Source organism: Ascaphus truei, chromosome 3 (genome assembly GCF_040206685.1).
Source record: "Ascaphus truei isolate aAscTru1 chromosome 3, aAscTru1.hap1, whole genome shotgun sequence".
NCBI classification, from domain to species: domain Eukaryota; kingdom Metazoa; phylum Chordata; class Amphibia; order Anura; family Ascaphidae; genus Ascaphus; species Ascaphus truei.
Genome location: NC_134485.1, coordinates 199,422,446 through 199,440,415, shown reverse-complemented (window position 1 = coordinate 199,440,415; position 17,970 = coordinate 199,422,446). Strand labels below are relative to the sequence as shown.

General features: G+C 42.1%; 1 protein-coding gene and 1 pseudogene across 2 annotated transcripts in view; one reads left to right on the top strand and one right to left on the bottom strand.

Annotated features, from left to right (window-relative positions):
- The window catches only part of LOC142489353 (merlin-like), a 216,878-nt gene that overhangs the window by 171,969 nt on the left and 26,939 nt on the right, over positions 1–17,970 (bottom strand). The window lies entirely within an intron of this gene.
- LOC142490571 (F-box/LRR-repeat protein 6-like) overlaps positions 1–17,970 on the top strand; it is a 43,666-nt pseudogene that overhangs the window by 7,282 nt on the left and 18,414 nt on the right.

Below are 17,970 nucleotides of genomic sequence, written 5' to 3'. Positions count from 1 at the left end.
GGTGTCTTGGCAGAGGGAGGGGCGGGTGCAGGAGTTGGGATGGGTCCTCTGTTCCCTTTGAGGCAACTCCTACGAGTGTTGCGCCAGCTCCTTGCACAGATAACATCTAACCCCCTCCGTGCCATAAAACACAGTGTATGCTATGCCCTCGTAGGGCACCCTAAATGAACCCTCCACAGATTCAGTGCTCCCTGGCAGCAGCAGTTGTACCTGCCGCCTAAATGAGAGTACATGCCTCAGTGCCCTATCTCTGCAGCCCAAAGATAATTTAATTATGGGGGACTTAATATCTCCCAGGGCTTGCAGGTGCGGCCACATGAGGCTATCTGGGATGAAGGGGGGCACATTTGAAAGAATGACCTTTGTGCCTAACCCCTCCATGGGTTCTATGGGGATGTATTTCCCCCCTACACTGATGCCTTTCTGCACCAGGGTGTGAGTGGCAGCCAGCGTACGGAGAAAGAAAATGCCTCTCCCATACATCTTGCTGGCCGCCACCACAGCAGAGGGACCCACCACATCAGCCACAGCCCTCACATAGATTTCCATGTTCAGGCCAGGTGACATTGGGCACCTCACCCCAAGCTTCCTGCTCAGACAGGGTGTGGCCCCAGCATTGCTGTCGCTGGGGTCAACGCCTGTAGTTGCCACCTGTGCCCATGTTGAAACTGTGGCCGCAGGGGCCACGCTGCTAACAGGAGCTGGGGGAGGCGTGGCCAGGGCACTGGAAGGACCAGGCCTAGGGCTGTGACTAAGAGTGTTGCTCCTAGGGGCCACAGTTTTTGGTGTTCGGTATCCAGGCGTGGCCCCTGTTGCCGCACTAGTCCTATTCCCCTTTCCAGGCATGATAATATTAGCCTCTAAGTAAGGGGAGGAAGGTATTGCTTAGGGAGAGAGGTACAGAGAGGAACTGTCCCTTTAAGAATCAATTAAATATCTCTCTGCAAAGGGAGGGGAAAAACAGCAGCTTTTGAAAACCTGCTGCAGTTTTAAATCTTTTCCCCCTTAATTAGTTACTCTCTCTCTCTGTTGTAATAAGCAACACCACAATTTTAATAAGTCTTTAAAGAAAAGACACAGAGCTCTTAAATTCCAGGTGAGAAAAGAGGAATCAGGCTTAAGAAAAAGGTGAAATTGGAAGTTAAACAATCAGTAAAACAATCCAGTAGTGAGGGAGGAGAAGAGGGGTGAGACTGCAGTTTTCCAGCCAGCCAAACTGCAGCTATGCTGGGTTAAAACACTGCAGCCCCTGGGTGAAAACCAAAAACGGTTTTTAAACCTGAAAATACACTCAAAACTCTCTATAAAACTCCCAGTATACTCACAGTATACTCCCCCACAGATCCACACCAAAAAATACCAAATAAAGAAAGAATAAAGCTGATTCCTTACCAAATGCCTTGGAGCTCTGTACATACACTTCTGAGGGAAGCAGCAGCACGTGATAGTGCTGAGGTGAGAGAAGCAGACGAACAGTGTGTGTGTTGTTATAAATATTCGATTGAGCAACCTAATTTCTCAATTTTTACATGGTGTGGCGATTTTCCCTTCTCATTCACAACACTTGTCGCTACATTAAAAAAATAGGTTACCCTTGCTGGTAGGTCTGCTAGCTGATTGGAAAGGGGAGGTTTAAAGGAAGAAAGCAGATTTCTTCCAGGCTGTCATTTTGCTCTCAACCTGTGAGGAAACAGGTTGCAGAGAGCCTGGCTGAGGGGAGAGCCTGAACTCCCTGTTGTGTACCTGGAACTAAGGATTATTGTTTTTGTTGCAGACTGTAACAGGGGAGTTATCCCTGTTCAGGAAATATGCCTCTAATCCAGCAGTGTGGTGGTTAACTGCTGGTAGTCAATTAACAAACACCACCTGCCTGATTAGGTTGCTTAGAAAAGCCTGTCCTTGAAACAGAAAGAGAGATTGTGCCTGAGTCTGACCATGGGGACAGATGTCTTGAGCCTGCCAGAAGAAATACTGTAGCAGAGATGCTTGCAAGACACAGGGGAAACTTCTAAACCTGAATGCTGACATGAAAAAAGGGTAGCAACCTAGGAACAGAGAAGACTTTCCCTCCAACTAAAAGGAACAGATAAGACTTTCCTTTATAATACTTTTTATATCTGCTCATTTCATGATATATGTTTGGGGGCTGGGAGACATGCTTATCTAAAGGGAGTTGTGGACAACATAGTTTTCCCTAGAAATACTCCCAAGTGAATAGAAGCTTTGTTTACCCCTTGTTTGGATGGTTTCCTGATGTTAAGGAAACAGGCGCAATAAAAGCCTTATTTAATTTCACCATAACCAGTCTCCCTTGCATACCTCTGTGAGCATCCGCCTACACAGACCTATGCCATTTACTTTCATTGCTTTATTCTCTGTGCAACTACAACTTGCTTCCCTGGTAAGCAGGTTGTAAAGCACTTATCATTGCAAGAAAGTGGTGTGGAAGCTCTTTTCTGACCATACCGACATGGCTGCTCCGTCACAAGGCTATACAGAGAGGCTGTTCCAAACTGGAAGTACTTCGCCTGCTGAACCTAGTGTGGTCCCCTAAGTCGGGTAGGCGCTGCTCCCCAGAGCCCCCCGGATTCTTTGAGCTAAGGGAGCAGTGCCTGGCCACCTCGTCCTATTCGTTTGTGAGCGACGCTGTAAGTCTGAGACTACTGCGAGACACCCCCAAACTGAGAGTGCTGGACCTGAGGGTCTGCTACAGAGGTAGCCCGGGGGCTTCTGTCAGCTTCCCTGTACAGACCTGCAGAGAAAAGAAATTAGTGCGCAGCTAATACCTAGTAATTTACAAAAAGTGACCTGTGCACCGTGATTTAGGAAACAATATTGTTAACCTTGTGTGAGGGTGACACTTGACGTGGGTCTGCAGCCTCTCTTGGGGGTGGCTCGACACCCCAGGAACTATACAAAAAACAGAAAGACAAGGCGCACAACGCACATAGTGTAATGGAGTATAAAACGTGACTTTATGGTTAAAAATAAATAAATCTGCGTACATCAAGGTAATAGTTACAAGCAGTTGGTTGTTAGGTTTACCACACCATGTGATGACCGGAGGTAGCACCCTTGGTAAGTACCAGCAGGGGGTGTAACAGCAAGCGTCTCGTCTGCTTCTTACTTTACAGTTGCGGGGATCACAGCAGGGGATGTGTCAGCAAACGTCTCATCTGTTGTGGGCTCCAATGTTGTGTGAATGTCCTACAGTAGGAGTCCCAGAGCACACGGCTCCAAGCGGCGTGTTGCTTCTTGCGGGGCTTCTTGCGGGGCGCCCGGCGATGACGTCACAAATCGCCCAACAGCTTCCGGCAACCTTCTCCTGGAACGCACGGCGTGCGTGTCAAGTTCCCAACCGATCGGAGTGTACAGCGCACATGCGTCAAGTAAATAAGTTTACTGACAGTGTCCAGAGACGCTACAAAATACTTTGGGGAAACGAGCAAAGACACCCTTCTTTCCAACGCGTTTCGTAACACTAGGTTACTTCTTCAGGGAGTGTATGCATAATGATGGAGGTTGTGCATATATATACCAAACTTCCTCCAATCAAAGCTGCGGTGTCTAATTGCTGTATCATTGATTACATGTGTAGCTAATTGCTTGTGATTACAAACACAAAATGCTGTGTCTCACAAAGCTTAAAAATACAATCATTTCAATATAAAATATATAACATTGCATATCTAGGTCAAATAACACAAAAATTATACATATAACATATAAAATCGGCGCATGAAGAATGAATCTTCTGAAAGAGAAGAGCCAAAGTTAGAGGCACAGAATTACAATCATTCAAGATTCAGGGACAAATGAGAGCAATGGTAATAGATAGAGACTGTGGTCTAATATAAAGACCATATATCAATGTCCTCATTTAACCCCTTAGGGCTCAATGAGTTCATTTGATATATCCAAAAAGTCTCTTGTTGTGAGAGATTTTTTAACCTATCACCTCCCCTTCTTTCATTGGGAACTACTTTGATACCTTTAAATTTTAGAGTAGAAGGGTCTTTGTTATGGTGTAGTGCAAAATGACGGGAGAGACTATGTTTCTCATAGCCTACTTTTATGTTCCTAATGTGTTCCTGAATCCTAGTTTTTAGGCATCTTTTTGTGCGGCCTATATACTGCAGGCCGCATGCACAGTTAATCATATAGACCACATATGTGGAATTACAGTTGATAAATGAATCAATCGTAAAAATCTCACCAGTTGTGAATGACTTAAAAGTTTTTCTCTCTGGGTGAATGTATTTACATGTAGAACACTTCCCACACTGAAAGTTCCCTATTGGCTTATCTCCAAGCCAAGTGGATGGTTTAACAGGATTGGAACCCACATCACTAGGGGCTAGTGTGTTTTTCAGGTTTTTAGCCCTTCTGTATATAAATTTGGGAGCGTCTGTAATTCGGTCACCCAGGACTGGATCAGTACATAAAATTGCCCAGTGACGCTGTATAATCCTTTCAATTTTCTTGTTCATAGAATTATATGTCGTAATAAAAGGTACCTCAATCAATTTACTCTGGTCATTAATTTCAACATCCTTATTTTTTGGGATTAACATTGATTGCCTATCCATACAACGGACTGTATTAAGATCTTTTGTCAGACTAGCACGTGAGTAACCTCTCTCCAGGAACTTGTTAAACAGTAATTCAGACTGTGTCTCAAAGTCTTGTTCTCCACTGCAATTTCGTTTAATACGAATAAATTGGCCCTTGGGGATGTTCGTAATCCACGATTTTTTGTGGTTAATGCTTGCCATAAGTAGATTATTAGCATCAATTTCTTTGAAAAAGACTTTGGTAGAGACAGTCCCGTTGTCCATTGCAGTTAGTTGCAGGTCTAAGAAATTGATACTGAGTGGATCAGACACAAGTGTAAAAGTCAAGTTCCTATCATTGGTATTTAGATAAGAGAGGAAGGAACAGATTGATGAGTCATCCCCCTCCCATACGCATAGGATATCGTCGATATAGCGACGCCAGATGATTACTTGTTTACTAAAGGGATTGTTATTCCAAATCTTCTGTTCCTCCCACTGACCCATATACAGGTTTGCGAAACTAGGTGCAAATCTCGTGCCCATTGCAGTTCCGCAAACCTGTAGAAAAAACTCTGTTAGGAATAAAAAATAATTATGGGTCAGTATGAAATCAATTGATTTCAAAATAAACTCAGTATTTAAATGGTGCAGTGTAGTGTCTGACTTTAAATAGAATTGGATAGCTTGCAGGCCTTTGTCATGTGGAATGTGGGTATACAATGCCTGAACATCACATGTTATCCATTTGTATGTGTTCTTCCATTCAAAATCCTGAAAGGTGAGGAGAACAGAAGATGTGTCCTTTAAATAGGAAGGCAATTGGTTGACATAAGTCTGTAAAAAGAAGTCCACATACTGCGAAAGATTCGCAGTAAGGGAATCTATACCCGATATAATGGGGCGACCAGGTGGGTTTGACGTGGATTTATGGACCTTGGGCAAATGATAAAAAATGGGTACTTTCAGGGAATCTTTAAATAAAAAATCAAACTCAGCTTTTGTTAAAACAGTGTTGTTTAAGGCTTCATCAAACAATTTCCTTAGAAGAATAATGTAATCATTAGTGGGATCTTTGTCTAGTACCCTGTAAAAGGATGAATCATAAAGTAGGCGGTGGGCCTCCTTTTCGTAATCATTACGATTCAGGAGGACAACTCCACCCCCTTTATCGGCCTGTCTAATTATTAGATCTTTATTGTTTTTTAAACATTTCACAGCCAAGTTTTCTTGAAAGTTTAAATTATGTCTAAGATCCCCTGGTTTAAAATCCTTTACCAGTCTTGAGAAGTCATTATGTACCATATTGAAAAAGGTATCAATATGATGCCCTTTCGATTGTGCAGGATAAAATTTAGACCTAGTTTTAAAAGAGGAGTGTCTGCAAATCAGACCGTCATTGTTTGAATCGATTGATTCAGGTATACAATCATTTGTATTCGTAGCCTGTGGGATTTCATTTTCTTTTTTAATAAAGTGCCGTTTAAGGGTCATATTTCTCACAAATTTGTGTAAGTCTGTGTACAGTTGGAATCCGTTTGGACCACTAGACCTTGCAAAATTAAGACCCTTATTCAGCACAGTTTTTTGATCTTTTGTCAAGATTACTGTGGATAAATTAAAGATGCCCTTATCTAGGGAGATCCCTGATCTGCACTTGAGTCCCTTCTCTTTGACTCTGGTTCCTGCTCTCGTTCCTCGTCTGGTAGTGATCTTTTTATTTTGGATCTCTTCGCAGGACTGCTTAATTGTTCCTGTTTCTTCTCTTTCTTTTTCTCTTTTACTGGGGAGAATCTGCTTCTCAGTAATTCTAAAAAACGGGAGCCTGAGGGGGACTCACTATTGGATTGTTTAGATGTCTCTTTAGGTTTGTGTTCATCTTTCTTAGGGTCTCTTTTTCTAGGGGATGTAGTGGGATTTGGTTCTCTATATTTCTCAGAATTACTAGGTCTAGTATATGTATTTTGATTGACATGGTAATTATTATCATCTCTTCTATCCCTTGATCGGTTTTGGTGATAATTCTGTTTTCTATAGTTGGACCAACCACGATGTCTGGGGGGGCCTCTCCTACCGGAGCCTCTATTACCAGATGTATGTTGGTCCTTCCTGGCACCGTGATTGGGAATATACACTTTATCTACCACTCTACCCCTTTCTCCCTTTTTACTGACAGTGTCCAGAGACCCTACAAAATACTTTGGGGAAACGAGCAAAGACATCTCCACAGGAGATGAGATAATTAAAAATAAACATGAGAAGTTCATGAGAGACAAAGCCGATTATGAAAATGGGAGAGAAAGGGACTGGGCCAAAAAGGGAGAAAGGGGTAGAGTGGTAGATAAAGTGTATATTCCCAATCACGGTGCCAGGAAGGACCAACATACATCTGGTAATAGAGGCTCCGGTAGGAGAGGCCCCCCCAGACATCGTGGTTGGTCCAACTATAGAAAACAGAATTATCACCAAAACCGATCAAGGGATAGAAGAGATGATAATAATTACCATGTCAATCAAAATACATATACTAGACCTAGTAATTCTGAGAAATATAGAGAACCAAATCCCACTACATCCCCTAGAAAAAGAGACCCTAAGAAAGATGAACACAAACCTAAAGAGACATCTAAACAATCCAATAGTGAGTCCCCCTCAGGCTCCCGTTTTTTAGAATTACTGAGAAGCAGATTCTCCCCAGTAAAAGAGAAAAAGAAAGAGAAGAAACAGGAACAATTAAGCAGTCCTGCGAAGAGATCCAAAATAAAAAGATCACTACCAGACGAGGAACGAGAGCAGGAACCAGAGTCAAAGAGAAGGGACTCAAGTGCAGATCAGGGATCTCCCTAGATAAGGGCATCTTTAATTTATCCACAGTAATCTTGACAAAAGATCAAAAAACTGTGCTGAATAAGGGTCTTAATTTTGCAAGGTCTAGTGGTCCAAACGGATTCCAACTGTACACAGACTTACACAAATTTGTGAGAAATATGACCCTTAAACGGCACTTTATTAAAAAAGAAAATGAAATCCCACAGGCTACGAATACAAATGATTGTATACCTGAATCAATCGATTCAAACAATGACGGTCTGATTTGCAGACACTCCTCTTTTAAAACTAGGTCTAAATTTTATCCTGCACAATCGAAAGGGCATCATATTGATACCTTTTTCAATATGGTACATAATGACTTCTCAAGACTGGTAAAGGATTTTAAACCAGGGGATCTTAAGACATAATTTAAACTTTCAAGAAAACTTGGCTGTGAAATGTTTAAAAAACAATAAAGATCTAATAATTAGACAGGCCGATAAAGGGGGTGGAGTTGTCCTCCTGAATCGTAATGATTACGAAAAGGAGGCCCACCGCCTACTTTATGATTCATCCTTTTACAGGGTACTAGACAAAGATCCCACTAATGATTACATTATTCTTCTAAGGAAATTGTTGGATGAAGCCTTAAACAACACTGTTTTAACAAAAGCTGAGTTTGATTTTTTATTTAAAGATAAAATATTTATTTAAAGATCGGGTATAGATTCCCTTACTGCGAATCTTTCGCAGTATGTGGACTTCTTTTTACAGACTTATGTCAACCAATTGCCTTCCTATTTAAAGGACACATCTTCTGTTCTCCTCACCTTTCAGGATTTTGAATGGAAGAACACATACAAATGGATAACATGTGATGTTCAGGCATTGTATACCCACATTCCACATGACAAAGGCCTGCAAGCTATCCAATTCTATTTAAAGTCAGACACTACACTGCACCATTTAAATACTGAGTTTATTTTGAAATCAATTGATTTCATACTGACCCATAATTATTTTTTATTCCTAACAGAGTTTTTTCTACAGGTTTGCGGAACTGCAATGGGCACGAGATTTGCACCTAGTTTCGCAAACCTGTATATGGGTCAGTGGGAGGAACAGAAGATTTGGAATAACAATCCCTTTAGTAAACAAGTAATCATCTGGCGTCGCTATATCGACGATATCCTATGCGTATGGGAGGGGGATGACTCATCAATCTGTTCCTTCCTCTCTTATCTAAATACCAATGATAGGAACTTGACTTTTACACTTGTGTCTGATCCACTCAGTATCAATTTCTTAGACCTGCAACTAACTGCAATGGACAACGGGACTGTCTCTACCAAAGTCTTTTTCAAAGAAATTGATGCTAATAATCTACTTATGGCAAGCAGTAACCACAAAAAATCGTGGATTACGAACATCCCCAAGGGCCAATTTATTCGTATTAAACGAAATTGCAGTGGAGAACAAGACTTTGAGACACAGTCTGAATTACTGTTTAACAAGTTCCTGGAGAGAGGTTACTCACGTGCTAGTCTGACAAAAGATCTTAATACAGTCCGTTGTATGGATAGGCAATCAATGTTAATCCCAAAAAATAAGGATGTTGAAATTAATGACCAGAGTAAATTGATTGAGGTACCTTTTATTACGACATATAATTCTATGAACAAGAAAATTGAAAGGATTATACAGCGTCACTGGGCAATTTTATGTACTGATCCAGTCCTGGGTGACCGAATTACAGACGCTCCCAAATTTATATACAGAAGGGCTAAAAACCTGAAAAACACACTAGCCCCTAGTGATGTGGGTTCCAATCCTGTTAAACCATCCACTTGGCTTGGAGATAAGCCAATAGGGTACTTTCAGTGTGGGAAGTGTTCTACATGTAAATACATTCACCCAGAGAGAAAAACTTTTAAGTCATTCACAACTGGTGAGATTTTTACGATTGATTCATTTATCAACTGTAATTCCACATATGTGGTCTATATGATTAACTGTGCATGCGGCCTGCAGTATATAGGCCGCACAAAAAGATGCCTAAAAACTAGGATTCAGGAACACATTAGGAACATAAAAGTAGGCTATGAGAAACATAGTCTCTCCCGTCATTTTGCACTACACCATAACAAAGACCCTTCTACTCTAAAATTTAAAGGTATCAAAGTAGTTCCCAATGAAAGAAGGGGAGGTGATAGGTTAAAAAATCTCTCACAACAAGAGACTTTTTGGATATATCAAATGAACTCATTGAGCCCTAAGGGGTTAAATGAGGACATTGATATATGGTCTTTATATTAGACCACAGTCTCTATCTATTACCATTGCTCTCATTTGTCCCTGAATCTTGAATGATTGTAATTCTGTGCCTCTAACTTTGGCTCTTCTCTTTCAGAAGATTCATTCTTCATGCGCCGATTTTATATGTTTTATGTATAATTTTTGTGTTATTTGACCTAGATATGCAATGTTATATATTTTATATTGAAATGATTGTATTTTTAAGCTTTGTGAGACACAGCATTTTGTGTTTGTAATCACAAGCAATTAGCTACACATGTAATCAATGATACAGCAATTAGACACCGCAGCTTTGATTGGAGGAAGTTTGGTATATATATGCACAACCTCCATCATTATGCATACACTCCCTGAAGAAGTAACCTAGTGTTACGAAACGCGTTGGAAAGAAGGGTGTCTTTGCTCGTTTCCCCAAAGTATTTTGTAGCGTCTCTGGACACTGTCAGTAAACTTATTTACTTGACGCATGTGCGCTGTACACTCCGATCGGTTGGGAACTTGACACGCACGCCGTGCGTTCCAGGAGAAGGTTGCCGGAAGCTGTTGGGCGATTTGTGACGTCATCGCCGGGCGCCCCGCAAGAAGCAACACGCCGCTTGGAGCCGTGTGCTCTGGGACTCCTACTGTAGGACATTCACACAAAATTGGAGCCCACAACAGATGAGACGTTTGCTGACACATCCCCTGCTGTGATCCCCGCAACTGTAAAGTAAGAAGCAGACGAGACGCTTGCTGTTACACCCCCTGCTGGTACTTACCAAGGGTGCTACCTCCGGTCATCACATGGTGTGGTAAACCTAACAACCAACTGCTTGTAACTATTACCTTGATGTACGCAGATTTATTTATTTTTAACCATAAAGTCACGTTTTATACTCCATTACACTATGTGCGTTGTGCGCCTTGTCTTTCTGTTTTTTGTACAGACCTGCAGAGCCTGTATCTTGGCCTATACTGCAGCACTAAGGACATGACCCCACCCCCTCCAGGTGTGCCCTCTTAGCCCGCCGGTAGAGCCACAGCCTGTGAGAGTTGGACATGACGGCGCAGATACAGCGAGGACGAACTGATGGAGGCATGTCGCATCCTTGCCAGGGGCGGAGCCAACGACACGCTGCACTCGCTAAACCTCATGGGGACAAAAGTCACCTCCTGTGCCATCAGGAAGCTTCTCAGAAGCTGCCACTCTCTCATTCACCTGGACTTGTCCTCTTGCTGTTACCTCCCGCGAGGGATGAAACACGTGTACGGGGGGGGGGGGGGGCGGTGATGACATCTGCCAGTGTCTGGGGGGGCTGACCGAAGGTCCGGGGGAGAGGCAGGAGCAGAGCCACACCCCTGAACTGCTTAGCTGGAGTTCGAGCGGGCTCATACCCTGTCTGATTCTCTCATCCTCAACACATGCAGAGCCTCCTTCCCCGGACTGATAATCTGATTCCCAGAACACGCTGAGCCTCCTCCCTGTGTCTGATTCTCTCATCCCCAGCACAAACAGAGCCTCCTCCCGTCTGATTACCTTATCCCCAGCGCATGCTGAGCCTCCTTCCCCGGACTGATAATCTGATTCCCAGCACATGCAGAGCCTCCTCTCCGTGTCTGATTATTTCATCCCAAGCACACGCAGAGCCTCCTCCTCCTGTATGATGATGTTAATCCCAGCACATGCAGAGCCTCCTCCCCGTGTCTGGTTATCTTTTCCCCAAAACACGCTGAGCCGCCTCCCTGTGTCTGATTATCTAGTCCCCAGCCCATGTAGAGCCTCCTCCCCTGTCTGATTATGTTATCCCCAGCACACGCAGAGTCTCCTCCTCCTGTATGATGATGTTATCCCCAGCACACACAGTCTCCTCCCCGTCTCTGGTTATCTTTTCCCCAGTACACGTAGAGCCTCCTCCGCAAGTCTGGTTATCTTATCCCCAGCACATGCAGCCTCCTCCCCATCTGATGTTATCCCCAGAATACGCAGAGCCTCCTCCCCATGTTTGGTTATCTCATCCCCAGCACACGCAGAGCCTCCTCCCTGTGCCTGGTTATCTTATCCTCAGCACATGCAGATCTCCTTCCTGTCTGGTTATCTCAGTGATTACCAACTTTTTTTGTTTGGAGGAACCCCTATCAGGTTCATCTCACACCTCATGAGCCCTCTATTTCCCACTCTCTACCCATGTAGAGCTCTCCCCTCCATCTCACTCACTCTCCCCCCTCCAGCCTCACATGTATTTCTCCCCTGCGTCACACTTACTCCCTCTTTTCCTCTCTCCTCTCACTCTCCCCTACCTTCCGTCAATTACCCCGCTCTCATTCAATCCCCCCCACAAAATACATACCAAAAAAAACCACCCCCCTAAATACATATATCCCCACCCCGCAATACATAATAAAAAAGCCCCCGCCAATACAAATTAAAAAGACCCCCGCCGCCCTAATACATTTTAAAAAGACACCCACCACCCCAATACATAGTTACATAGTAGATGAGGTTGAAAAAAGACATACGTCCATCAAGTTCAATCTATGCTAAATTTAGACAACAGATACTTTATCCTATATCTATACTTATTTATTGATCCAGAAGGCAAAAAAAAAAACATTAATGGGGAAAAATTAATTCCTTCCTGACTCCAAGAATTGGCAATCATATTAATCCCTGGATTAACATTCTTCCCATGTTTACTTATTTGGTATATCCCTGTATACCTTTCCTTTCGAAAAAGATGTCCAACCTTTTTTTGATCAAATTTATTGTATCTGCCATCACAGTCTCCATGGGTAATGAATCCCACATTTTAACTGCCCTTACTGTAAAGAACCCTTTCCTTTGTTGCCTGGTGAAATCTCCTTTCCTCCAACCTAAAGGGATACCCCTGAGTCATTTGTACTGCCCTTGGGATGAATAGTTCATTTGAAAGCTCCTTGTACTGTCCCCGAATATATTTGTATATAGTTATCATATCCCCTCTTAGAAGCCTATTTTCTAATGTAAATAAATCTAATTTAGCTAGTCTCTCCTAAAAAAATAGATTGTCCATCCCCTTTATTGATTTGGTGGCTCTTCTCTGCGCTCTCTCTAGTTTCAGAATGTCTTTTCTAAGGAATTGCTCCCAAAATTGTACTCCATACTCAAGGTGTGGTCTTACTAATGCTTTGTAAAGGGGCATAATTATGTTTACTTCCCTTCCATCCATTGCCCGTTTCATGCAAGATAAGATCTTGTTTGCCTTTGCAGCTACTGCATGACTTTGGGCACTATTGCTAAGCCTGCTGTCTACAAGCACTTCTAAATCCTTCTCCATCAAGGATTCCCCCAATTTATCCCCATTTAATTTGTAATTCGCCTTTTTATTCTTACATCCTAAATGCATAACCTTACATTTATCTGTATTAAACCTCATCTGCCATTTACCTGCCCACATTTCCAGTCTCTCCAAGTCCTTCTGGAGAGAAATTACATCCTGCTCTGATTCTACTACCTTACACCATTTAGTGTTATCAGCAAAGATGGAGACTTTGCTCTCGATGCCAACCTCAAGGACATTAATAAACAAGTTAAAAAGCAGGGGTCCCAGTACCGTTGCCTGAGGTACTCCACTTACAACTTTAGCCCAACCTGAAAAAGTTCCATTTATGACAAGCCTCTGTTGTCTATCCTTTAACCAGTTTTCAATCCAGGTCCACACATTATTACTGAGTCAAATTTGCTTTATTTTGTACATCAACCTCTTGTGTGGAACAGTATCAAAAGCCTTTGCAAAATCTAAGTAGACCACATCAACTGCATTACCCTGGTCTAAATTCCTACATACCTCCTCAAAGAAACAAATACGGTTAGTTTGGCATGAACTATCCCTCATAAATCCATGCTGACTATTACTAATGATTTTGTTTTCCATTAGGTATTCCTGAATATTATCCCGTATTAAACCTTCAAGTAGTTCCCCACTAATGAAGTCAGGCTTACAGGTCTGAAATTCCCCGGTTGTGATCTAGCTCCCTTTTTAAATATAGGCACTGTCATAAGAGAGGTGATTTGGCCCGGGATTAAAGGGGTTACACCCCATTTGGCCACCCCCTACTCTCATCTGGGAAGCAAGGGGCTAACTGGACTGAGGTCCAGTAATGTGTCTTTTACCTTGCTTCAGTATCCAAATGTTTATTCCCCTGTGTAAATGTAATATCTCATCCTGGTGTTTGCACTCTCACATACACTAGGGTTGATGCGGGAGGGAAGGGGTTAATGTTAATTTAGTGATTATTGCCCTTTGTTCCCTTTTCCCGCCTTTTCAGGCTCCATTTTGCAGTTTTCCATAGGTCGCCATTGAGACTCCATGCGTTCTAATTGCAGAAGAAGCGGTTTGGGACCTGTTTTCCAGCGACGACCAGCAGGTGGCGTCCGAGAGGAGGAGCGGCGGTTTCCCATTGTAAGTCAATGGGCTCATTGACTTCAATGGAGATTCCTCAACGCCGGCCTCGAGGAACAGGTTGGCAGCCATCCAAAACGCAGACCGCAAAAGCGGATACAATGTCTTTGAAAAGAGTTTAATCACTTCGGTCAAGTTCAAAGACAATTGGCGTGGGAATCTTAGGTTCTAGGGCCCCGTTGGAATAAAGTTCTTTTTGCCCCTAGCTCCTAGGAACCCCCACACACGATCCACACCGGGTCCAGGAATGAGAGACCCCCGTAAGGGGTCGAGCGGAGAAGAGGGTCGCGCCATTGAAGTCAATGGTGGAGCAGAGGTCCCATTGAATCTAATGGCGGCATGTGCCATGCATTGTCTATGGCGGCGCCAGTCATTGATTCCAATGGGGAAAAGCCGCGTGGCGTAAAAACGACTAGGTGTGAAATGATGAAAAATGTATGTCCATATCTCCGGTTCTGGAATGACCAGAGGGATAGGATTTGGGTGACATGTAGCCAAGGTTCCGTCTTTAATGCATGACCCTTCCCAGCCCTCTCCGACCAACCAGACGGAGTGTGGGCGAATGTAAAGTTTGTTGGTTTTTCCTATAGACTTCAATGGCGGTGGTTTCCCCATTGAAAGTCTATGGCGGGAAACCCTATTGACGGCAACGGCGGAGCCCGCCATTCATCGCAACGGCGGCGGACCCCGTTGATTTCAATGGGGAAAGAGTGAAAAGCAGAGATTCATTTTTAAAGGGACGAATCCTGTATTTTAAAAATGTTTTAGAGTGCATTTCTGAATCTCCGGTTCTGGAAGTCGCAGAGAGTTGAAATTTGGCCAATATGTAGAGTCACTGTAGGCATTAAAAACTGGCAGATTTCGACCCACTGAGCCCACCAGAACGGAACTTATTAATATGTGAAGATATTAAAGTGTATATGGTATTTTGGATCGGCTCTGAAAATGCAGACTCCATCTGCTATGCTAATAGGGCAGGAAGGGCATCCGGATGATTTAGCCCTGTGATCAAAAGTTAACTGCCCTGATTGTTTACCCTAGGGCCAGGAACAAAAGAATTGAGTGTTTTTCAAGTGGCCCAACTCACACCAGCAGGGGAAGAAAAATCTACTTCAAATAGATTTTGCTAGCCAGCTCGGCGCCTATGTTTTAAGAGATGGGTTTGAGATGGTATAAGAATGGTGCTCAGCCTATACTCTAGTTGTTGTGATTCATGACTTCTGTGATGTTCAAGATTGCTGTATGAACTGCCAGTCCAGAATTATGACTGTTTCATCATTCCATCTTAAGTAAGTGTCTATATTTTGTTTGTTATTTGTATAATCTCGTGTGTTCACCTTTTTCAAGGAATAAATATTTTATCATATCTCAGCTGTGTTCAGTTCAACCCAGGTATATTTTTGGTGTATTATTATAGCCTGTCACAAAGTTACCGTCACAGGCACCACATCTGCTTTACGCCAATCTTGTGGTACTGAGCCTGTGGAAATGGAGTCCCTGAATATTAAATATAATGGTTTGGCTATTACTGAACTTAACTCCTTGAGAACTCTTGGATATATACCATCGGGGCCAGGTGCCTTATTTACTTTAATTTTTTCAAGCCGCTTATGAACTTCTTCCTCAGTTAACCAATTGTTCATTAATATAGAGGTTGTGGCTTCCTCCTGCGGCACTACTATTGAAACTGATTCTTCCCTGGTAAACACAGAGGCAAAGAATTTGTTTAATACCTCAGCTTTTTCCTTATCTCCAATAATGTGCCTACCCATCTCACACTGAAAGGGTCCTATATTTTCTTTTCTCATTTTTTTGTTATTAAGGTACTTAAACAACTTGTTAGGGTTGATCGTACTTTCTATTGCAATCCTTTTTTCATTATCCATTTTTGCTAATTTGATTGCCCTTTTGCAATTTTTGTTACATTGCTTATAATTCTGATACGATGTCTCTGTCCCTTCTGACTTAAAGAATCTAAACGCCTTCCTCTTCTTGTCCATTTCCTCCCCTACCTGTTTATTTAGCCACATTGGTTTTAACTTATTTCTTTTATACTTATTACCCAAGGGTATACACTGATAAGTGTACTTTTCTAACAATGTTTTAAAGACTGCCCATTTATCTTCTACATTTTTCCCTGCAAAAACATCATCCCAGTGTATTACTTGTAGATTAGACCTCAGTTTATTAAAATCTGCTTTTCTAAAGTTTAAGGTCTTTGTTGAACCCAAGTAATTTATTTTTTGATAATTTATTTCAAATGAGACCATGTTATGATCACTGTTACCCAAATGTTCCAGGACTTGAATATTTGTTATTAATTCTTTGTTTGATATTACCAAATCCAGTATTGCCCCTCTCCTGGTTGGTTCCTCAATCATTTGGGTCATATAATATCTTTAAGCACCCCCAAAAACCTGTTTCCTTTTGTTGTAATGCTAATCTCATTGCTCCAGTCTATGTCTGGATAATTAAAATCACCCATTATGCAACAATGACCCAGTTTTGATGCCTTCTCCATTTGCAATAGTATTTTAGCTTCCTCAATCTCACCAATATTTGGTGGTTTATAGCATACAGTATCCCTACAAACATTTTCTTTATTATTTTACCTCCACTGCTAATTTCTATCCACAAGGACTCTACATTTTCATCATTCCCTTCAAACATCATCCCTTTTAATAGGTTTTAGATCCGGTTTAACATATAGACATACTCCACCTCCTCTTCTATTTGCTCGATCCTTCCGAAAAAGGGAATAACCTCTAAATTAACTGCCCAGTCATGAGTTTCATCCCACCATGTTTCAGTAATACTTATGATATCATACTGCTCTCTTGCAGCTATTAGTTCAAGCTCCCCCATTTTATCTGGCAGGCTTCTTGCATTAGCAAGCATGCATTTAAGTTTTTTCAGCCTGTACTATTATCTTATCTGCTCCTTCCTTTCTGCTCCCACTTGGTTTTGTCTTTAGAAGTTTTCTAGTATTATCTGTATGTACTATGGGTATCTCACTGCTTGTCAAATTCGCACTTGCCCCCATTCTACCTCCATACCACCTTATATCCTCCTCTATTCCATTTAGTTCATTATCTGTTTCATTCCCCTCCCCCCTCCCCGTGTCTAGTTATCTTATCCCCAGTATATGCAGAGCCTCCTCCCTGTGTCTAGTTATTTTATCCCCAGTACATGCACAGCCTCCTCCCCGTGTCTGATAATGTCCTCCCCAACACACGCAGAAACTCCTCCCCCTGTCTGATTATGTTATTCCTATGACAAAATACCCTTTTTGCCTGAAGGGTTCTTGTCTGGGAACCTTAAAACCGACTGTCTTTTAGGGTAAAGCACAGTCACGGGAACATCCAAGTTTGTGCTTTATTTTCTTTGTCACTCCAACAGACAAAATCAGGACGAACAAAAATAATCAAAATGAATCCTAGCTCTGAGCATTAACTAGACCGCAATTCTCTAGTTATCTTTGGGTATGAAGTGAAGCAGCCGCATTTAGACGGTATATGGCACACAGCTTTAATATAAAAAAAAGTTATATACAAAACAAACTTGGATAACTAAACCACAATTCGACCAGCTACTGTTGTGGGGTCATGTGCTAATAAAATAGCTAAACTTTGATTGGCAATTGTAGTTTGATTAATATCCTAAGATGTTATAATTTTACAAAAATAAATATTAATCATATAATATCTAGTGGATAACAATTAATGGGGGGGGAAACGCTTTAAGAGGGTATTAAAGCTAATTGGCTCTATGTTTGTAGGCACATATAAACGTGTATTTATACCTTGAGGCGCGGTTTAATTACCGCATCAAGTTATAGCCTCATGTGGAGTATATCACGATCAAATTTAGCT